Raw genomic sequence first — 23,472 nt, 5'->3', positions numbered from 1 at the left:
ACTTTTTGCTCTCACAGTGTTCTTGAAAGCTAAGTATTTTCCCTGCTCTCTGGATTTTGTTTGTTGCTTGAGATGCCTCTGTTTTCTTTCCCTTTTGCTCATTGTAGTCATTACCGGAGCTCTCACAGCAGCAGACCCAGCTGCTGTTGCAATAGCACTTTGAGATGGCCCACCAGGGTCTGAGCATGCGTGGGCAGCTGCAGGGGTAGGACTTGCTGGGGTGCTGTGGCCATTTCTCTCCAATGGGAGTCTGCAGGGTGTCAGTCAGCCCTGGAGACTGATTCTGCTTGCCCCGTTTTGATGTTCTTCAGACTTTTCTTGGGGGTCTGAGGCAGTAGAGACCCAGAGGTGACATCTTGTCTGTTCTCCTGCCACAAGCAGGCTTTGCTTAAATGAGTGAAGAAGATTCTCAGGAGAAGAGCGCGTTATGGGTAGAGAGCAGAACTCACAGCCTCTGCCCAGACCACAGGCTGGGCACTTCTATGCTGGAGCTCTGGCTCCAGCCCTTAAGATCTTTGTGAGGAGGATCTGGGGGATGATACATTCGTAAGCTCTTAGGGAACTGTGAGGTATTAATATAGATGGCTTTGCCACTGGGTTGCTGGGCAGATCACATCTTCATTTTGGATTTCTGTTTTCTCACCTGTAAATGGGCAGAATAGTTGCTCGTTGCAGGGTTGTTGGGAGGAACTGGGAAGGTTTTGTTTGGGACTGGGTCTAAAAGGGGATAGAGCTCCAGGGCAAAGGAGCAGGGTTGGATGGCAGTCCCCATGTGTTTGATGGTCAAGCTCTATGAGACAAGTCTCATCCCCATTTTACAGGTCAGGAAAGATTTAGGGAGAAGGCACAAGTTGCTGAAAGTCACACAACTCGTAAGAGGTGAGGTTGGCTTGAGAACCTAGCCCTGTGTAACTTCGATTGGTTCCCTGTGCTTAGGAGGGGGAGGCCTCCTGTCAAAGTTTTCATACTGTTTTTTACACCATCAGCTTCCTTGCCCTCAGATGCCTTCCGAGAAGTCCACCGGGAGGGACATGGTGGTGGACAAGTGCAGGCTTGCAGAGAAGGGCTGGGATTCCCTTGGACCCTGGATGATTCCACCTGTCCAGGTGATCTGGCAGGTGGGGGTGCTCAACCTGTCATTCCCTTCCCCAGGGTGTCTCCTCTCATCGGCCAGACTGGTGGACATGTGGGCTGACTGACAAATGGCAAGGGTCATTGGCACCACAGTAAACGTGCATGAGGCCAAGGATGGTTAATGCTGGGGGCTGTTCCCACCCATTCCGGGCACCAGAAATGCTGGAATTGGCACCATCACCATGGGAGAACTTTGCTACTCTGGATTAAGAATCAGGATTTGGGAATATTTCGCTGGTTTCAGGCTTGCTGGTGCCCTCATCTTGGGCTGGCCACGCCCTCCTCTGGTGACTTCTGTCGTACATAGCCTGAGTATGTTGGCTTAGACAGGGACCCCTTTCTTATGATAGAGTCCTCCTATGCCCCATTGTGGGCCCTGTGTCTGTCTTTAGCTGTCTGATTAAAAATCATTCAATTAATGAATAAAGCATCTGTTCTATTTGACAGGAAGGCCTTACCTTGTCCCTTTTGTGGAGAGGGAAGTGGAGGGAACTTGATAGTATCTTTAAAAATAGTTAACTTTTGCATTATGCTTTATATTGACTGTTTCCAGAATACAGCCTGGATCATAGAAAGGACTCTGTAAATAGTAAATATTGGTCAAATGATGGAATGAAAGTGTATTTTGAGGTATCACACTTTTTTTTTTTTTTTTTTTTTTTGAGACAAAGCCTTACTCTGTCACTCAAGCTGGAATGCAGTGGCACAATATCAGCTCACTGCAATCTCCACCTCCTGGGTTCAAGCAATTCTCTGGCCTCAGCCTCCTGAGTAGCTGGGAGTACAGGCACGCGCCACCATGCCCAGCTAATTTTTGTATTTTCAGTAGAGATGGAGTTTCACTGTGTTAGCCAGGCTGGTCTCAAACTCCTGATCTCATAATCTGCCAGCCTCAGCCTCCCAAAGTGCTGGGATTACAGGCATGAGCCACCATGCCCAGCCTGTATCACACATTTTAATCCTGATCTTGTTTTTGCCAAGACAAGATACACAAAGCTCAAGTGTAGTGGCTTCTTAAGATCTCCTGGGGAGCTGGAACATGCTGGAGCCACCTAGCTCCAGATGCCAGGCTTCTCCCTAGCCCTGTACAGCCCCCAGCTCTCCTCTCAGGCCAGGTGGGGGCTGTGGCCAGCCTTCCCTTCCAGCATCCTCCTCTTTGTCCTACGGGAACCTCTGCCCCCTTTTCATTTCACAAGTCTGTATAGCAAGCACCTGCTGGTGTATGGCCAGCTCTGTTGTGGACATGTAGTGGCGAGTATAAGGTGCAAACTCCTGTAATTGAGTAACTTAGAATAGAGAGAACAAGATCTCAACGCAGGGGAAGCTAGGTGACATTGGGGGACTCCAGAGGCTCCTCATGAGCAACCCTGCCGGAGGCACTGCAGGTGCCCAGAGGAGGATGAGCTGGCCCAGTGTCTTTCAGAAGTCACCCAGTGATTTCTGTGTAGCCTGGGGGACTGGATGAGACAGGCCATTCAGAGCTGCCATGACAGAACTGGGTTTAGCAGAAATAGAAATTTAGTGGCTCAGTAACTGGCGGTGTGAGACCAAAGGTTACAAGGTATCCATGGCTCTGTTTCCCCCTCTCTGGGCTCACTTATCTTCTAGCATGGGAAGGCGGTTACCCCTGACCCAACCTTATGTCTCCCCAGACTCAAATATGCTGAGGCTGAGAAGCTTCTGCAGAAGCCGGGAAGTTCTGTTGGCTTGGGCTGCATGACCACCCTTGCAGATTGATCTGGCCAAGAGAATGCTGGTTCCAGGACTGGCTTAGACCTTGGTCACAGGCCCCACCTCTGGAGGGAGGGGACTGAAGCTGCCACACCTACCACCAGAACTCCACCTGGGAGTCCGTGAGGTTGGGTACCTGGGGAGCAAATACTCAATTCTTACACTTCTTCCCCCTGGGTTCCCATCCTGCAGCTTGCTGAGATAATGAAGGCTGGATTAGAGCTTCAAGTGAGAGTTTCAGGGGTGTGACAGGCAGTACCATCTGATGGCTGCCTCCCTTCTGTACAGTTGGTGGTGGGGTTTCCTCATAAAGAATTGCAGGGGCTGGGTGCGGTGGCTCAAGCCTGTAATCCCAGCACTTTGAGAGGCCGAGGCGGGTGGATCACGAGGTCGAGAGATCGAGACCATCCTGGTCAACATGCTGAAACCCCGTCTCTACTAAAAATACAAAAAATTAGCTGGGCATGGTGGCGCGTGCCTGTAATCCCAGCTACTCAGGAGGCTGAGGCAGGAGAATTGCCTGAACCCAGGAGGCGGAGGTTGCGGTGAGCCGAGATCGCGCCATTGCACTCCAGCCTGGGTAACAAGAGCGAAACTCCGTCTCAAAAAAAAAAAAAAAAAAAAAAAAAAGAATTGCAGGGCATTTTGCATCCTCTTCAAGTTCAGCTTTAAGCTTGCCTCCATGAATTGGAGGACTCCTCATCCAGCAGAGCTTTCAGCAACATTGGAAGACGGAGTTTTAAAGGTTCCGTCCCGTGCTGAGGCACCCCTTAGATTGCGTGTCCCGCAAACATTAGCTCACATCTCCATAAGAACCTCCAGTGTGTGTCTTTATCACCTGTGCCTTCTCATGCTCATCTTTACCTGTGAGAGGAATAACTTTGTTTTCCAAAAACATGAATGGGACCCTGCTGTAGTCTTTCCTGAAGACTCTACATGGAAAATGGGCTCTGCCTGGGTTGTATCCATAGATCTTGGTGGTAGTGTTTTGATCTCATTATTGGTGTTTCAGCATAAGCACCTGGTCATCACCCCTCCCTTTCCTTCCCCCTTTATTACTCTGTGTTTTTTGTTTGTTTTTGTTTTATTTTTGTCACTCTGTCACCCAGGCTGGAATGCAGTGGTGTGAACATGGCTCACGGCAGCCTCTACCACCCTGGCTCAAGTGCTTCTCCTGCCCTAGCCTCCCTAGAAGCTGGGACCACAGGCTATTTGTTTTTTATTTTTTGCAGAGGCAGGGTTTTGCCATGTGGCCCAGGTGGTCTCATACTCCTCTGCTCAAGTAATCCTTCTGCCTCCACCTCCCAAAGTGCTGGGACTACAGGCTTGAGCCACCATGTCCTGCTCCCTATGTTGTTTATATGTTTTTATGACATATATCACTATCTACCATAACTCACTTCATTGCTGTGTATCTACCCTTGAGGGCTACCTCTTCTGTGGCCAGAAGAGCAGTTCTTAATGCTGGCTGCATTTTTAGATCACCTCAAGAGCTTTATAGGAATGTTCTAAAATGCCCAGGCCCCACTCCCAGAGTGTCTGATTTCATTGGTTTGGGGGAGGGCCCAGGAATCAATACTTTTTAAGGGTACCCCAGGCAATTTCAGGATGAAGCCAGAGGTGCTTCTCACTGGGCTGGAGACCTACTGCTCAGCACAGGGGCATCACCTGGGAGCTTGTCAGGAATGCAGAGTCTCGGGCCCCCTGAATCAGAAGTGGCATCCTGAAGAGATGCCCAGGTGGCTCTCTGAGCTAGAGCACTGCTGGACACTTGGGAGGATGCTGAACAAAAGCAATTCAAACAAAAATATGAAAGTTAACACTTGTTTAATGGAACCATTTTCCTAAAAACTATATATTTTTTTATGTAGGAAAGCTTTAACAAAATCTGCTTTATTTTTGCTCAATGTTGTCTATGGAAAATTTATAATTAATTTTTCCCTAGAGATCTGAAGGCAAAACATGGGCCTCTAGACCTTAAATGTTTATTTTCATGGCCTGTGCAGAGCAAGCACTGAGAAAGGGAAGTAGGTCTCTCCATGATGCATGTATGAAGTAGGAACAAGTGGCAGTGACTCTAAGTCCCTTGAGGACTCTCAGCTCAGGCTGCTTTAGCAAAATATCATAGGATTGCTCAAAAACCAGGCATTTCTTTCTCATGGTTGTGGAGGCTGGCAAGTCCAAGGTCAAGCGGTCTGGTGAGGGCTCTCTACTTGGCTTGCAGATGGCCACCTTCTTGCTGTGCTCAGAGTTGCACAGAGAGACAGCACACAGTCTCTCTTTGTCCTCTTACAAGAGTGCTAATCCCATCATGGGGGCCATACCCTCATGACCTCTTCTAACCCTAATTACCTCCCCAAAGCCTGACCTCCAAATATCATCATATTGGGAGTTAAAGCTTCAAACTTTGAATGTGTGGGGGACTCAAACATTCGGTCTATATAAGGAACCAGTGAGTTTCCATGCATCACCTGGAATATTTGAAGACAGCTGAGAATGGACCTGGTGTGTCTCAATCTTGGCCTGTAAGTGAGAGACTCCAGGGGGACTTGAAAAGCACTGATGCCTGAGCCCAGCCCCAACAAGCAAAATCAGAAGCAGTGACAGATGCATTCTGTGGCTGACTTTTGGAGTATCTGGGAATCATACTCTTTCTGTCCAGATCTTCCAGGATGGGCTGCTGCTTGTCATTGCTGCTTTCACAGGCTTTCCCTGGCCACCCAGTCCAAAGTAGCCCTCTGAGTTGCTGGCTGTCTTGGCTTCTTGCTTTAGTTCCTTGCGGGTGCTAATTCTTAATTAATGAATTAATTTTTTAAAAATGAGACAGGGTCTCACTGTGTCACTCAGGCTGGAGTGCAGTGGCATGATCTCAGTTTGCTGCAGCCTCGACCTCCCAGGCTCAAGCCATCCGCCCACCTCAGCCTCCCAAATAGGTGGGATTATAGGCACACACCACCATGCCTGGCTAATTTTTGAATTTTCAGTAGAGATGGGGTTTTGCCATGTTACCCAGGCTGGTTTCAAACTCCTAAGCTCCAGCAATCCATCTGCCTTGGCCTCCCAAAATGCCAGGATTACAGGTGTGAGCCACCACACATGGCCCACAGGCACTAATTCTATCCATTATTGTATTATCTGCTTTCCCTAACTAGACTATAAAGGGGGAAAGCCTTGTTTGCATTTAAAACCATAGTATGTGCCTCACTTTTTCCATCTGTAAAATGAGGGTGATAATTACTGTTGCTATTAACTCTTGAACAAACCTGGGTCACTTACATGTGGATTTTTTTTCTGTCTCTGCCACCCCTGAGACAGCAAGACCAACCCCTCCTCTTTCTTCTGTCAACATGAAGATGATGAGGATGAAGACCATTAGATGATCTGCTTCCACTTACTGAATACAATTTCTGTTCCTTGTGATTTTCTTAATAAAAATTTTCCTCTAGCTTACTCTGTTGTAAGGATACAGTGTGTAATACATGTGACATATATAATGTGTGTTAAACAGGCCAGATGTGGTGGCTCACACCTGTCTATAATCCCAACACTTTGAGCGGCTGAGGCAAGTGGATCACATGAGGTCAGGAGTTTGAGAACAGGCTGGCCAACATGTTGAAACCCCATTTCTATTAAAAATACAAAAAAATTAGCTGGACATTGGCTGGGCACAGTGGCTCATGCCTGTAATCCCAGCACTTTGGGAGGCCAAAGTGGGCAGATCAGAAGGCCAAGAGATCAAGACCATTCTGGCCAACGTGGTGAAACGCTGTTTCTTCTAAAAATACAAAAATTAGCTGGCATGGTGGCACACGCCTGTAGTCCCAGCTACTCAGAAGGCTGAGGCAGGAGAATTGCTTGAATCCAGGAGGTAGAGGTTATGGTGAGCTGAGATTGCACCATTACACTCCAGCCTGGGTAACAAGAGCTAAACTCTGTCTCTAAATAAATAAATAAATAAATAAATAAATAAATAAGCTGGGCATGGTGGTGGGTGCCTGTAGTCCCAGCTATGAAAAAAATCAAACAAATTTGTTTCCAGAAGAGAAAAGAATAGGTGTGTGGCAAGGTGTTTACTTGTTAACTTGCCCTCCGAAAATTTAACTGACAAATAGTTTTTCAGTACTTACCATACCCAGGCATTGTATCATCTTTGAAATAAGCAGGTGAAAAAGTGATAACAAAGAGAGAAGCTAGTGTCTGAGCATGTATTCTGGGCCAGACACTGTTTTAAGTGCTGATAGGTATTTAGATTCATTTTGTTCCAACAATCTTCTGAAGTGGAGGTCTAGTTGACCCTTGAATAAATCAGGCATTAGTGGTGCCAATCCCCCTCTCAGTTGAAAATCTATTAAGATGTATAACTTTTCTTCTTCTTTTTTTATCCCAGGTGGCATTGAAGGAAATGTATAACTTTTTTTAGATAGGATCTCACGCTGTTACCCAGGATCTCAAGTGCTCCCCGCGATGCCCAGCTAATTTTTAAATTTTTTGAGAGACAGGGTCTCCCTGCGTTGCCCTGGGCTGAAGTAATCCTCCTGCCTTAGCTTCCTAACGTTCTGGGATCACAGGCATGAGTCACTGTTCCTGGCCTGTGTATAACTTTTTTTTTTCTTTTGAGACGGAATCTCTGTCACCAGGCTGGAGTGCAGTGGCACGATCTTGGCTCACTGCAACCTCCACCTCCCGGGTTCAAGTGATTCTCCTGCCTCAGCATCCCGAGTAGCTGGGATGACAGGTGCCTACCACCACACCTGGCTAATTTTTGTATTTTTAGTAGAGATGGGGATTTTGCCATTTTGGCCAGGTTGATCTCGAACTCCTGGCTTCAAACGATTTTCCCACTTTGGCCTCCCAAAGTGCTGGGATTACAGGCATGAGCCACCATGCCCTGCCTCACTCCTGCAGCTGAATAAGTGGTTCATTCTCCACTGTGTGACCCTTGTTGGTTTGGGTTTCCATGTCCTATACCCCATGTTAAAAAAGAAGAGACGGAGAGGGGCTTGATTTCCCCCTGTTGTGGGAGGGATTTAAATCTTCCTTTAGAATTTGCTTTATTGTGCTTAGTTTTCCTTCTTCCAAATACATCTGAGATGCCTGAGCTGTGTGTCCACAGAAGATAGGCCGGGAGAAGCGGGCTGATGCAGGGTGCCAAGGAGGGTCCAAAAGGAAAGGTGCTTTGTAGCATTTCAAGGGAGGAGCAGAGGAGACAGATGCAGGCACTAGATGGAGAATCTTCTGTGGTTAGCTTGGTTCTGATCCAACCTTACTTTTTATTCTGTACCAGGCTGGTGTAAAGGAGGTCTGGTGGGGGTGGGACCCTGGGCACAGGAGCTGGCACTATGGCTGGGCTAGGAGGAGATGAGATCACTAAGCAGATGCCCTCAGGGGTGGGCCTCTGTAGACGCCCCTGTGCAGGGAGCAGAGGTGGAGAAAGCACAAGAAATCAAGAGAAGGACGAGGGGCCCAGAGCTGCAAAAAAGACATCCGGAGAAGTGGATTGGGAGGTGCAGTGGCACTGGCGGCAAGACGTGTCTGCATTCTGAGCAAACATCTGTTGGAATGATGCTTCAGTGGGCTTGGAAGACAAGTCACACATCACATTTTAAAGTCTTTACATAAAAGCAAATTTTGAATTAGAAAAGCAAGAATTGAATTTACTGCGGGCAGGGAGATCACAGTTCCATTCCTTTCCCAGACAGCAGGGGCAGGATTTCCAGCCTAGAGAGGGCCTTTCCTGAGAAGGGCAACCCCTAGAGGGCTGGGCAGCTTCTTGGGGGAAACTGTCACCAACCATATTGGACAGCCACAGACTAGCACAGCTCCCAGTCTGATTACAAACAAAGGCTGAGGAAGATGGCAGCTGTCCTCGCTGTGCCCACTCATGCCTGTTTCGGGGGATAGAGTGGGATGTTATATCGTGGATCAGTGGCTTGGGAGCTGAAGGTCTGAGTTCTAGTATCGGTCATTCCCAGATCCTGCCTGCTGGAATCTAGTGGTGGTTGTCTCTCTCCCTCTCTCTTTCTTAACAAAAGGAAGCTGCACTGAATAAGTACAAAGGTTTCAGCAGCTGGAAAGGGCTCCTTCCTCTCCGTCTGCCTCGGAGATGGTAGTTGGACGTGGCAAAGGCAGATGTGAGGGTCTGAGTCCCAGCTCACCCCTTACTGGCCATGGGCTCTGGACAAGTTATGTAATCTCTCTAAGCATCAGGATTTCTCTTTTGTAAAATGAGGATAGCAGCTCTTCCTACCTGTCTCACAGTGCTGCTCTGTTACACCACATGCCATATGGAAGTATTTGAACCATACAGAGCCCGTGGTAGCTGCCATCGCCATCGCTATCGCCATCGTCGTCGTCGTCATCATCGCTAAATCCAAGGTGCTCTGTGTTGGGTGCTATTCTAAGCACTTTTCAGGTGTTACTTGCTTCTCGTAACAACTTTGAAGGCAGGTGCTGTCCTCAGTTTGCTGATGAAGTAAAAGAAACCCAAACTAGTCCCAGTCACTCAGACAACAAAAAGCAGAGCCAGTGGTATGTGTTTGTTTTTAATTAATAGCTTTATTTTTAGAACAGTTGTAGGTTTACAGAAAAATTGAGCAGGAAAGACAGAGTTCTTATGTTACCCCTCCACCCTCACAGTTTCCCATTTTTGATACCTTATGTTACAATGTATTATGATATATTATAATGTGTTACAATTATTGATACCTCATTACAATGATGAGTCAATACTGATACATTGTTATTAACTATGTCCACCGTTTATAATAGGGCTTCCTCCTTGTGTGGTAAGTGCCATGGTTTTTTGTTTTTGTTTTTGTTTTTGTTTTGAGATGGAGTTTCGCTCTTGTTGCCCAGGCTGGAGTGCAATGGCATGATCTTGGCTCACTGCAACCTCTGCCTCCTGGGTTCAAGCAATTCTCCTGCCTTAAACTCCCAAGTAGCTGGGATTACAGGCACGCGCCACTACGCCTGGCTAATTTTTGTTTTTGTTGTTGTTGTTTTTTTTAGTAGAGACTAAAGAAAAAGGTTTCACCATGTTGGTCAGGCTGGTCTCGAACTCCTGACCTCAGGTGATCTGCCTGCCTCAGCCTCCCAAAGTGCTGGGATTATAGGCGTGAGCCACCATGCCTTGCCCTCATGCCATGGGTTTTGATAGATGTATAATGTCACTTATCTGCCATTATAGTATCATACAGAATAGTTTTGCTACCCCCCAAATCCTCTGTGGAGCAAGATGTTTAATTCAGGAGGTCTGAATTGTGATTCCTATATTCTTATTCATAATTATTAACAAATGGGGTAGAAAAAGACAAACTAGAGATCAGAACTTCTGTAGCAGATGCCAGCCTGTCACTGCCCATCTGCGAAATGGAGGATGCCCTGTCCACTGTAGCAGTAAACACCTGTGTGCTTCATGCCTCTTGGAATGTTGCTAATACCAATTTGTTTGCAGTCAGAAGTTTTTTTGGCCTCATCCAAATGATCAGGGCTATCTGCTAGCTATCTCTCCTCTTTGCTGGGCCATCTGCCGCCCCTGACTTGCAGATTCTTCGCTGCTGATGCAGCATGGCCTACCGCAATCTAGAGAGCCCCCACTCGACTTCCTCTTGAACTCTGAGGAACGTTCCTGCCTGAGTTAAAAATGGAAATTATAAAGCATTGCCATGTGTTGCCTTGGGTGAAAGAGATCCAGCCGTTCGACGCAACAGAAAAGTTGAATGCTTGAAAAGGGATTTTTTTTTTTTAATTTAACATTGTCCATTATTGAAGAGGCCTTTGGAACATGGCATTTTACTAAAAAGGAATACAAATAAATGTGCTGGAATAATTTACTGCTCCTTCTGAAAAAGCAGTGGATGTCCCCCTTGGGAAAGGAACAGAGGTCACTGTGTGGCTGAGAACAAAAGAGCTCCCTGCCCAGGGGGTCTTCCCATTGGCGGTAGGAATGCATGGCTGCCTGGTTTCTGGTCTTACAGCTTCCTTTGCTAATTCAGCACAGTGCATGGCTCCAGCCCTGAGTCTCCTAGTAATTGCCCAAGAAATTAAATGGGCAGTGTGTGCTTCTTAAATGTCCACACACCCTGTGCTATACCAGCCTCTGAAGCTGGAAAGAACCCTCCCACTGTCAGGGAGCACGGGGAAGACAGGCCAGGGCTCAAAAACCAGACCAAGCCACCTGCTGCAAACACTACAGTGCGGGATCTCCCTAGGGAGGGTGCCACAGAGGAGAGTGTGGTGGTTCAGGGCAAGGGTGCCCTCCCTGGAGCAGATGATGTCTGAGCCTGGCCTCAAAGGGTAGGTGGAGGCTGTGGAAGGATATTTAGGCAGACAGCACTGTGCACCTGAAACCGCTCCTTGAGAAATCGCAGCAGCATCTGCTGTACCTGAAGGAACACTTGCTAGCAACCACTGTGTCTTGCTCATTGGCTGTCTGAGGGGAAAGAGAAAACAAACACCTCCTAAGATTACCAGGCACAATAGTAAGTAATTAGGCTTTGGGGATTTATCAAGGAGTCAGTGCTCAACTAGGGCTATGCCTGGATCAGATTACTTGGATTTTTTTTAAAGTGTGGGGATGGGGTGGCAGTGATGCCTGGGAGATGCCAGCTACCTGTGCTGGCCCAGGAGGAAGTTGGCAAAGTGGTTCTCAATAATCCACAGTTGGGGCAGTCTCCCCAATTCACAGGCTCTGCTTGGCTCAGTATTAGTCTATGGCAGATTGCAATGATAAAAACATAGGTATTTGCCATTCTTTCCCTTCTTGCCTTTGAGCTCCTTGAGGGCGGGGACTATGTCCTCTTTGTCCTTGGCTCTAGAGGTGAAACCAGAGTCAGACAAAAACTCAGCTTACAGCGAAAGGTGACTGGGTGGACAGAGTCCCTCGTCATACCCATCAGGGAGCTGTGCTCCCACAGAAGTGGCAACTTTCTCCCTGGCTGGCCCCTGTAGCCTGTCGGTGCTTTGGGGAAGATGAGGACACCCAGAAGGAGTTAAGTGTTAAAGCTCAAAGAACATGGACCCTGGAGCTAAACCATCTGGTTTCCAGTTCTGCCATTGCCCTTGCTGTATCTCTGTGACCTTGAGCAGGTGACTTTGCCTTTTAACCCAAGGAAAGGGGCAGAGTAGATTTCATTCACTGATATATCTGCCTGGCACTCAATAAGAGTGTGTGTGCATGCAAGTGCTGGCACACACGTATGTGCTCCTGGAGATCAGATGGCATCATTATCTCAGGGTTATGAGCACTGACTTGTGTTAATCTCCGTAAAGTGCTTACAGGAGTGCCTGGCGTGAGACTGAGCACTATACAAGTTTTTTTTTTTTTTTTTTTTTTTTGCAGCTGCAATTACCTCTTAAAGAGGACCGAAATTGAAGTATAACTTCACAGTATAAATTTTTGGAGCCGCCCTCTGATAAAGGCTGGAGGCTGAATTTTACAAGTTCAGCATTTGCTTCATTTGGAGTTAAAGTTAAAAACAAATATCTGAGCTTATATTTGCTTGTTATTAATTCCTTGAGGACAAGAAGCTGTTGACCCTTCACATGGCTGACACCAAGAGATGACCCAGATTATGTGGGGCACAGTGGTACTCAGTGTGTTTGTTCTAGATCTTGTCCTTTCTGTTGGTGATGTGGGACCTGGTGAGTGAGAGCTGGAATTTGGAGAGCCTGCATTCTGGCCCTGATGCAGCCTGATTTCCTACAAGTTATTCTGCCTATCTGAGCCTGAATTCTTATCTGTGAAATGGGTGTAATGATGATGTGGTTTGCCCTACAGGTTTTTAAGGATGAAGTGCCAAGTGCTATGCAAATACGATTACTGTTGTTTGCATGACTGTAATAGATACCCCTTTAGAGACATCCCTTTATTATTATTATTATTATTTTTGAGACAGTCTCACTGTGTCGCTTGGACTGGAGTGCAGTGGCGAGATCTCAGCTCACTGCCACCTCCACCTCCTGGGTTCAAACTATTCTCCTGCCTCAGCCTCCTGAGTACCTAGGATTATAGGCACGTGCCACCCACCCAGCTAATTTTTGTATTTTTAGTAGAGATGGGGTTTCGTTATGTTGGTCAGGCTGGTCTCGAACTCCTGACCTCATGATTCGCCTACCTTGGCCTCTCAAAGTGCTGGGATTACAGGCATGAGCCACCACACCTGGCCTAAGACATCTTTTCCTTATAAAATAGAGGACACCAGTTATTTGGGGCTTTCAGAATTGATCCCTAAAATCATGAACAGGATTTGGTGAAAGCATGGTGCTTGGCTAATGCAGTTGATGCAGTGTCTGCCTAGAATGGGAAGAGGAAGACCATTCAGGATCCCCACACCAGCCCCGACATACCAGCTCATATGACCCCACTGTTGGTTTATCTTACTTCAAACTACAAATGTCTGACTTTGGATTCCATTGTACATGGCAAGTTCAGGGATGGCTGAGCAGATCCCACAGCAGCTTGCTCAGCTCTGAACCTAAGATATCTGTTTATTAAAATAACCACATTTATGAAAAACATCACCCTACTTAGGAGGCCTATTGGGGGCAGTTTCCCTGACCTCAGCTAGATAGCCATCCTTGTGTTGAGCGTATGGCAGATTGCAGTGATAAAAATGTAGATATTTGCCATTCTTTCCCTTCTTGCTTTTGAGCTCCTTGAGAGCAGGGACTATGTCCTCTTTGTCCTTGGCTTAGAGATGAGACCAGAACTTGGACGTAGACTCAGTTTACAGCAAATGGTGACTGGATAGACAGAGTCCCTCCTTGTAGCCATCAGAGAGCTGTGCCCCCACGAAAGTGGCTACTCTCTCCCTGGCTTGCCTGTCTAGCCTGTCGGTGCCTTGGGGAAGATGAGGACACTCAGAAGGAGTTAAGTGTTTGAGCTCAAAGATTGAGTTGCTAGATGCATGTTGATTGAGCAATTCTGTCTGCTGGTCCCATGGGGAAACGGAAACTGTCCTAGATGTGGACCTGGCCTCCAGGGAGCTTCCATTTGGGTTGACAGGATAGGAATCCACAATATTAACCTAAAATATGAGGGGGAAGTGCTCAGGGCTGCAATCCTGGTGGTAAGTAAAGGAGGGATGAGTGAAGCCCCCAATGTGAAAATCAAAGAGGGCGTCCCAGCAAAGGTGACATTGAAGACGGGAAAGTGTGGCCGCTGAAGGCCAACAGTGGAGCAGACACTTGGGTGGCAGCATTCTAAGTGCTTTGCGCACATCACCTCCTTGATCCTTGTGACAGTCCTGAGGGTAGATGGTGGTGGTGTGTTACATTATCATCTCCATTTTACAAAAGACATGAGTAAGGCGCAGAGAGATTCAATAACTTGCCCACGATCCCTTAGCTCAGAATTGGCAGTGTGAGGATCTGAACTTGGACAGCCTGGCTCTGGAGCCTCTGCTCTTTGTGGGGGAAGGTGAAGGATCCCCCCGGCTGAGGAAACAGTTGGTGCAGGTGGGTATGGGTGGTGAATCATCCTGCATTGTACGTTGGAACCAAGAGCCTTAAATACCCAAAGGCCTTCACGTTCTGTTGTAGGGTTTGGGAGCCAGGGATGGTTTCTGAGCAGTTCTGGGTTTTATGAAGTTAGATCTGCTGGCAACACGGGGAATGACTGAAATTGAGATAATCTGAAAGTCAGCATTATGCTTCGTCACCTTTTTAGGGCAAAAGAAAACGAAGATAGGGAGAATAATGAGAAGTTATTGCAAAGAGATTTAGGCAGAAGTGATAGTCTCAGGATGTCAAGGAATAGGTTGAGAGAGGCAGGATCTGCAGGTCTCAGCAGATGCTGCAGGTACAAGATGGCAGGTGGGCGTCATCAGTCCTGATTGCAGATGCGGATAAACGGCATCCTCATTTTCCAAGATGGGAGCATGAACAGCACTTTTCCCTTCCTTGGATTGAGACCCCTCTACAGGATGCTAGTCCAAGAAGAGCCATGTAGTGTAAGGACAGTGGCTGGCTTATATTCCGTATTCTGTGTCCCAAACTATCCACCCAGCAAGCACTCACTGGGTACCTGTAGGTGGGGCACTAGTGAGGCTGGGACAAAGGAGAGAAATCCCTGTCCTCATTGAGCCCACATGTTAGAGGACAAGGTAAACCCGTAATCACTGCATGTGACCTGGGGTGACACGTTCCCATGCCCGGCATGGCTGGAAGGCTTCACAAAGCATGCAGCATGTGAGCTGTGCTTTGATGCAAGAGGGTATTTGCTGGACAGATGGGGAGGGTGGGACGTTTCTGGCAGTGGACTCGGTGATTGCAGAAATAGGGTGGTGAGAGAGAACTTGACCAAATCTGGGGCAAGAGAGATGTTTGCAGCTGGCCTCACAGGGTTGGGTGTGGTGGCTCCCCAGGCTGGGTCATGCCAAGCTCTGTGTGTGCCGCTGCAGGAGGCCGGGCTTTACTTTGTCTCTTGAGGTTTTAAGAGTAGGAAAGATTCCTCTCCTCACCCTAGGAACTGCTTACCTTTTCACCTCTGGGCACCTGGAGCCAAAGGATGGCAAGGGGGTGGTGTTCACCATTAGAAGCACAACCGGGAGGGGGCACTGATCCCCCTAATTCTGTGCTCCCTCCACTCATGACCTCACATGTTGGGACACCCAATTTATTGGGTTTTTTTAGATCAGTAGGGCTTAATCCTAGCAGGATTTTGCCGAGGCCCCAAAGCAGATGCATTTGTTAGAAGCCACATTGGAGGCGTGCAAACAAAATGACATGGAGAGGTGACGAAATGTAGGGCACTGCATATGACATGTGAGACGGGAGAGTTGGGGGCTTTGTGAGGCGGACAGCCAGTTCTCAGAGTCATCCTAGTTTCCCTTCCGTCTCCCGTGCCTCCTCGGATGAGTATGCAGGGGGGCTGGCTAGTGCTCATCCCAAAAGAGGGCGCATCATGCCACACAGGCAGCAGACAGAGTGGCAGCGGCCCCGCCTCCTTTGGTGGCCTGGTGGCCCTTGTGTCTTGCCTTGTTAGTAGATGAACACCTTGCAGGGAGGGGCCACTGGCACCTTCTGTGAAATGCCCTCTGGTTGCTGAATAAGCTGTCCTCATGAAGGTTGCTGACCTTGCCTGACCGTGGGGGTGTGAACAACACTCTGAGTGGGTGCTCAGGGAAGGCAGGACGTGCTGATTGGCCAGCGGTAATTGAGAACAGGACATGAGCGTCACTGCCCCGAAAGGCCTTCAGCCTGGAGAAGCCCAGTGCCCAGAAAGAGGTGGAAACTCCCCAGAGACCCACAGGAGTGTTGATAAAGGCGATTAACGGAGTAGATAGAATGACTTATAAACAAAGATCAGAGCAGCTAAGTGGTTCTGGCTTATTAGGTAAGCGTTGGCAAAGAGAGCTGTGTGAACGAGAGCACCTGAGACGGTATTGCAGCGGCTCACGTGGCTGCAGGGGCTGCACCTTGGGGAACTGTCAGACTGGGGAGAAGAATCATTCAGGGGCAGCTCGCCTCCCCTAAAGTGATGCTTACAGGAAGCCTTTGCCTCAGTCTCCCCGGGAAAATGGGAGGAAATTCCATTCCCTGGGATGTTTCAGTTAGCCGGGGCCATGTGCTGGAGGGTTTATTAGAGACCATTCTCTGCTGGCAGCAGAACAGAATAGCTATGTCATTCCATCTTTTCACTCTAATTTCCATGTGATTCTTCTCTGAGCCTCAGAGGGGGCAAGTCTTGGAAAGAATTGCTTTGATATCCCTTCGATCATTTAAACCTTGCCTGTTTTCTCCTTAGCCAGCAAAGATTCTGATATAGCCCTGTGTGAAAAGTGACTCAATGACTTGTGGGCGTTGGGTGACCCATGTGTGGAGCAGGAGGAAAGGCAAGGTGGGGAAGTTGGTACCTAATTTGCAGACCACACACACTGAGAGGATATTGCTGCCGCTTCCACAGCTGCTGAGCCCCAAGCTCATCACCAACGCTGAGAGTCACATGATGAAGTCAGAGGGGTCTCAGAAGGCATCCAGGAGATCACGGAGGAGATCCTGGAGGAAAGCAGTGTGTGTTGTAGCTCAGAGGCACACCTCTCCATCTTTTATGAGCACATGATCACCTGGGGACCTAGTTAAAATGAAAATGAAAATGAAGGCAGTCTGAGGTGGGGGTGTAGGGGTCTCCATTTCTGACATGCTCCCGGTTTCTTCTTTTTGTCGCCCTTTTTTTGAGATGGACTTTTGCTCTTGTTGCCCAGGCTGGAGTGCAATGGCACTGTCTTGGCTCACTGCAACCTCTGCCTCCCAGGTTCGAGCGATTCTCCTGCCTCAGCCTCCTGAGTAGCTGGGATTACAGGCATGCGCCACCACACCCAGATAATTTTATATTTTTAGTAGAGATGGGGTTTTGCCATGTTGGCCAGGTTGGTCTCGAACTCCTGACCTCAGGTGATCCACCCATCTTGACCTCCCAAAGTGTTGAGATTTCAGGCATGAGCCACGGTGCCCGCCCTGGAGGTAATGATTAAACAACACTGAGGATAACAATTTTGATTATTATTATTATTATTTTGAGATAGAGTCTTGCTCTGTTGCCCAGACTGGAGTGCAGTAGCATGATCTCGGCTCACTGCAACCTCCACCTCCCAGGTTCAAGCCACAGTCCTGCCTCAGCCTCCTGAGTAGCTGTGATTACAGGCAAGTACTACCACGCCCCGCTAATTTTTGTATTTTTAGCAGAGACAGGGTTTCACTGTGTTGGTCAGGCTGGTCTCAAACTCAACCTCATGATCTGCCCGCCTCGGCCTTTCAAAGTACGGGATTACAGGTGTGAGCCACTGTGCCCAGCCACAATTTTGATTCTTGATCACGTCCCCCATTTAAAGAGTCTCCATGACTTTTTAGTGCCATTGATCTCCAGCCACTACACAGGCAGAGGATAAAGGCTGCTTCTCCCTCTCTTTTTGATCAGGCTCCTCCATGCCCATCTTTTTGCAAGCATTCCCTTGAATTGGGTGTAAAAGTGTCATAAAGAGTGGTCCATGAAGCCGTGGTGTTTGCCAGTCTGGATTTGGGCGAGTCATTCCAGGGTCCTCACAAGGGTGAATTGGTCTCTGGCCCTTGCAGAGCTGTAGGCATTGGAGGGGGATATCGGCAAGCTGTTGCACCATCACACACACCCCTGCGCAGCTCCCACCTTTGCCTGTGCGGCCACCTGCCCAAGACAGCTGTGTGCCTGGGAACTCTGCAGCCGCCCCTTCCACTTCTTTCCTGTTTTTGTATATGACAGTGTCAATATTAGCAACAAGTGACAGATGCCACTCTGAAACCACATGGGAGGCCTGATTCCCCATTGTTTGCCTGATAGGGTTTTGCTACAGCTCATCTGTTGATTCACCTCCTTTTCCTCTTCTGTAATCATATCCTAAGAGTTGCCTTTTGGATATAACCTGTGTTGTAAAAGTGTAGTACCCCGATGCCTCTTTCAGGAGTAGCTGGCAGGCAAAGGGAGAAGCAGTTTGCAGACTTACCAGAGATTCTCCGTCACCCTCCACATGACTCAGTCATGGTTACCTTTGAGTTTAGCTAATCCTTAAAGCCAGATTTTTCCAGCCAGCTTTTCTCCGCCTCCCAGACCAATTGGGCTCTCCATTTGATCCTCTTCTGCTGCCTCTGGGGTTGAAGTCTGCTTAGGCAAGCTGCTCACTCAGTTGCCCAGGCTGGAGTGCAGTTGAATCATCTCAGCTCACTGCATATTCTGCCTCCCGGGTTCAAGGGATTCTCCTGCCTCAGCCTTCCGAGTAGCTGGGACTACAGGTATTCACCACTATGCCTGGCTAATTTATATATTTTTAGTACAGGCGAGGTCTCACCGTGTTGGCCAGGCTGGTCTCAAACTCCTGACCTCAAATGATCTACCCGCCAAAGTGCTGGGATTACAGATGTCAGCCACCGTGTCCAACCAAGGCAGGACTCTTTTGTGATGGTTTATATTATTGTTTGTGTTTGCTCAACTTCCAGATTTTCCTGTATAAGTGGGGATGTGACTTGCATTAATAGGGTATTACATCTACTGACTTCAGATATGGGCATGTGACTTACTTTAGCCAATGGATGTGAGCAGACACCACTGACATGATATCTGAGCAGAAGCTTTAAAAGCTGGGTATTTCTGCCAGTTCTTGCCCTTTTCCCTTTCCCATGAGGATAGAGTGTTTTAGATGGCACTCCTTCTGCTGTCTGGATTTTAGAATGGAAGACAAGAGAAGCCATCCCTTCATTGCCAACTAGTGATGCAAATGAGAAACAATGTGTGTTATATGCCACTAATATTTTGGGGATTGTTTGTTATGCAGCATAACCTAGTGAAAGCTGACTGATACAGTTTCTCAGTAGCAGGTTAATGTCTGCTCATGTGTAGTCTTAAGTGAGGGGGACGTTTGGAAAAGAGAGGTCATCTTGAATCAAATGTTAGCTAGGGAGTTTGCATTTTTTATTGAGGCACTTGGAGTTGGGGAGAGTTACTGAGCCGAGGATTGATATGCTGAGAAGTGTGCTTTGGGAGTATGACTCCAATCTCAGGGCAGAGAATGAAACTGGTCCTGGGGAGGTGTTTGAGGCTATTTAGAATGTCCACACATGGAGGAGGAGGGCTGAGACAGTGAAAATGGAGAGAGGGTCTGATTTCAGAGACTGGGTTTTGATCAGATTTATGAAGACATGGCAACTGCCTGAAGATGAGTGAGGGAGAGGGGCCACTTTTTTTCCAGGGATGGAGCTTTGTTCCATTGGGCCTGCCACAAATGGAGAGCAGGGTGAACCCATTGTGCTCTGCCTGGCTGGCTTGCCAAGTGTCTAAGCACGGCCTGTTTCCAAAATGTTATGTTTTACTGTGTAAAAATGAGATGTCTGGAGAGACACGCCAAGTTTGGGTAGACTTCAGGTTCTCTCCCTGCTTTGAAACCTCCTGAAATTCTGCCACTGTACAAATTGTTGAAGTGTGAAGGTATCACAGCCTGGCTGAGGGGCAGATGGAGTGCCGAGCGGGCCCAGTTAAGGTGCATTGTGCCCCAGCGTAAAATTCAGGACAACCCCATGAGAGATGCAGGATCTTTAGCTGGGGAGGGCTAGATTTGGCCTGCCTTGCTCATCAGCCAGTGGAGTGGCATCTGCCATTCATTCATCGTTCATTCAGCAAAGTGGCTAAGAGCATAAGCTATGAAGTTGGACTGCAGAGCTTGAATCCTGGCTCTGCTACTTACTGACAGCAACCTGGGGCGAGCTGCTTATGAACCCTTCTGTGCCTCTGTCTCATTCTCTGTTGCATGCTGATGGCAGCCCTGAAGTGGGTTGTCTTAGGGTTAAATGCATTAACAAAAGCATAGCACTCAGAGGTTGGGTGTGGTGACTCATGCCTGTAATCCCAGCACTTTGGGAGGCCCAGTCTGGGGATCACTTAAGGTCAGGAGTTCAAGACCAACCTGGTTAACATGGTGAAACCATGTCTCCACTGAAAATACAAAAAATTAGCTAGGCATGGTGGCAGGGGTTTTAGTGAGCCAAGATGGTGCCACTATCCTCCAACCTGGGTGACAGAGTGAGCCTTCATCTAAAAAAGAAAAAAAAAAAAAAAAAAAGACATAGCACTTAGAGCAGGGTTTGCTGCTGAATGAGAGCTGATGTTCTGAGAAGAGGGTGTTCATTGGGCACCCACCCCCTGCATGCCAGGCACTGGGAGTCAGCAGTGAACAAAAGCCCACCACCTGTGTGGAGCCTACAGCTTAGTGGAGCAGCCAGAAAATGTATTTGGAATGAGCAGAGGTATAATACCAGGTGTTAAGTATTGTGAAGAAAATAAATAGGGATAAGGAGATAGTGACTGGGATGGGCTTGGGGACCTAAAATCTGGTGTTTGGGAAGGTCTCAGAGTAGATAGGCCCACTCAGCAGAAAGGTAAGGGGAAGGGGTTGTGGAAGTAGTGTTTCCAGCCAAGCGGGCGGGAAGTGCTGAGACCCTGAGGAGGGTGTGTGCTTGTCTGTCCTGGGAACAGCAAGGAGGCTGCTGTGACTAGGACAGACGGAGCTCATTGAAAGATTTCCTTTTCTTTTTAAGGAAATTTACATGCTCTGCTTTCATGACAAGTTCAGATTTGATAGCAGATGCAGCGCTGTAGGAAGCGGTGCAGGAATATGAGAACCCGTCACTCTCAGACTCTGCGTTTGTTTTGGAGCCTCAGTTTTTCCATCTGTAAACTGGGAATGCTCTTCTCTACCTCTCAGGATGGCCATGGAGAAAGCATGAGGTCACCTGCCCTCAGTCTCTTATGCAAGAGGCATTCAGTAAACACTAATCACCACAAGTCTTGGGAGAGAGTGACCCAAGGGCAAGGATGTAACATGTTAGGATGAGATCTGCGATCATAAGGGAGGGATAGATCATCGTTGTAACCATCTATTTAAACAAATTAAAAAGGCCTTACGTTCAAGCTGTTATTTATATTGCAGTAATAACTGCTTGCTGTGGTAGTTTTACTCGTGAAAATGGAGAATTATGATAGCGTCTACGAAACCGTGTTTGGAACTAGAGCTGTGGTTCTCAGCTTTGGCTGCTCATTAAGGTCACCTGGACAACTTTAAAAAATGCTGATGCTATGCCCCAGACAGACTAAATTGTGATCTCTGGGCGTGGGGCCAGTCTGGTGGTTTCAAATTTCCCCCAGTGATCCAATGTGTGGCCATGATTAAAAGAGCACTGAGGTAGGTTGGGTGGGGATGTGGCCTCCCTGGCTCTCGAAGGTTCTGTGTGTGTCAGGGTCCATGATCACTACCCCTGTGCTATGGGGCTGGGGTAAGAATGACCCCAAGAGTCAGCGTTTGGCTCAGCTACTTCCTTTATAGCCCCTGCTTCTAGTATGGGCCATTTATGCCTCCAAACGTAACTTTATCTTTAACCTTCTAAAAAAGTGCCATAAAAAATGAGAATGCTACAAGTTGACTCTATATTCTTATTTCAAAAGTACAGGCTCTTCAGTGGGTTCTGATCTTAATCTCCTATCTCTTCCTCCTGGGGAGTTAGTGATATGCCTTGGTCAGTGTGGTAAAAAGAATTGTTGTAATACAATCTCGATCCCATTTAGTACTCCATATTGGCTTGTTTCTTTTTGTACTAGGAGGTGCTGAACCTTTCAAGGAGCCGAAGGCACCAGAAGACTGGTGTGTCAGTTTGTGGCATAAGGTCTTACTAATAGCCAAAGGCAGAGTCAAAAACACTGAAGATTCAAGGCAAAATAACAGTGAGGAAGGGGTGATGCTTTTCATTAGGTAGTGAGATTCTCATTTTCACATTGCTTCCCTTTTGCTTTGGCTGCCAGGAAGCTCAAATGTTTTATACTCATTGCTTTAGATTCCCTTAAAATGTTTGCAAAGTCCGTTCCCATCTTACTGTTATTTTCCCACATTGTTACTTGGCTTTCAACCTTTTACTCTGATCTCAAACCTCTTTGGAAGTATTTGGGTTATAAAAATACTTTTAAAGAAAATACTTGTGCCTAGAAATTTGATTGGAGAGAAGTCATCCTCATCATATCCCAAAGAACAGTTGAGATGTTAGAGCTTCTTTTGCAAACCTGAAATCCCCGCAGACGATGACCCAGGCCCAGGGAGAAGAAAGACTTGCTCAGAAGGTGAGAGAATTACTAAGGTGCTCCGTTTGCTCCGTGTGTAAACTCAGCGGGTTTTAACTTCCTTACGTCTCATTTTCCTGTTTATGAGATGGTGATGATCTCAGCTTTGCAGATTCATTGTGTGGATTGGATGAACGAAGGCATCCAAAGCGCTGGGCTTGGAGCCTGGTACTTAAACATTGACAGAGTTGTATTTGTATCATGACAGTTGTTCTAAGTCAGGGGTCAACAAACTCTTTGTGTAAAGAGCCAGATAGTAAATATTTTAGGCTTTGTGGGCCGTATAGTTTCTATGGCAACTGCTCCCCTCTGCCAATACAGGGTGACTCCACCAATGGATGTGTGGCAAGAAAACTTTATCAGCCCTGGGTCATAGTCTGCCCATCCTGTTCTCGGTCGCAGAGTTGGTTGGCGGTTCCTGATTCCCAGTCCCTGGGACCTGTCCTCTGAATCCGCACTGCACACCGTCAGAACTGGAGAAGCAGAGTTCTGTCCACTGATTAGTTTTCTGAGATTTTTTTTTTCCCTACGATTCATACTAAGACAAGTTTTCTACTTGAGAAGTCTGAAACAGAAGCCGTATGCTCGTGTATTTTCTCTGTGACTAATCCTCTGATGGGCATGGGGAAAATCCTTTTGAAGCAAAGCATTCTAAGGAGCCCCCTTTGGTGAAGGATTTTTGAAGCCCGAGGCCACCAAGGGGTAGAGCCAGGCTCTCGTAAATGTTGGAGCATTGATTACTGAGAATGGTAACAGAAAGCCCAAACTCAGGAAGGAAACTCCAATTTGCCACTGATGGTGGCTTGTAATCTGGAGTTACTAGCTCCCAAAGAGGCACCAAGTCACGCAGCAGGCTCTGGGAATCTCATAAGATAAACCATCATGAACAAAAGGGGGAAAATGGGATAACCCCCCTCTTCCAGGTAAAAAGCTCTGTGTAAGGATTACTGTTGAATTTCTTCCCAGATTTCCGATGTCTT

The 23,472-nt window shown here is 47.6% G+C and overlaps 1 protein-coding gene across 2 annotated transcripts in view; it reads left to right on the top strand.

The window, feature by feature from the left end:
* The window catches only part of SLC24A4 (solute carrier family 24 member 4), a 172,531-nt gene that overhangs the window by 2,773 nt on the left and 146,286 nt on the right, over nucleotides 1-23,472 (top strand). The gene's annotated exons all lie outside the window — the stretch shown is intronic.

This window comes from Saimiri boliviensis, chromosome 2, assembly GCF_048565385.1.
Source record: "Saimiri boliviensis isolate mSaiBol1 chromosome 2, mSaiBol1.pri, whole genome shotgun sequence".
Taxonomy (NCBI): domain Eukaryota; kingdom Metazoa; phylum Chordata; class Mammalia; order Primates; family Cebidae; genus Saimiri; species Saimiri boliviensis.
This window is presented reverse-complemented; position numbering and strand designations above follow the sequence as displayed.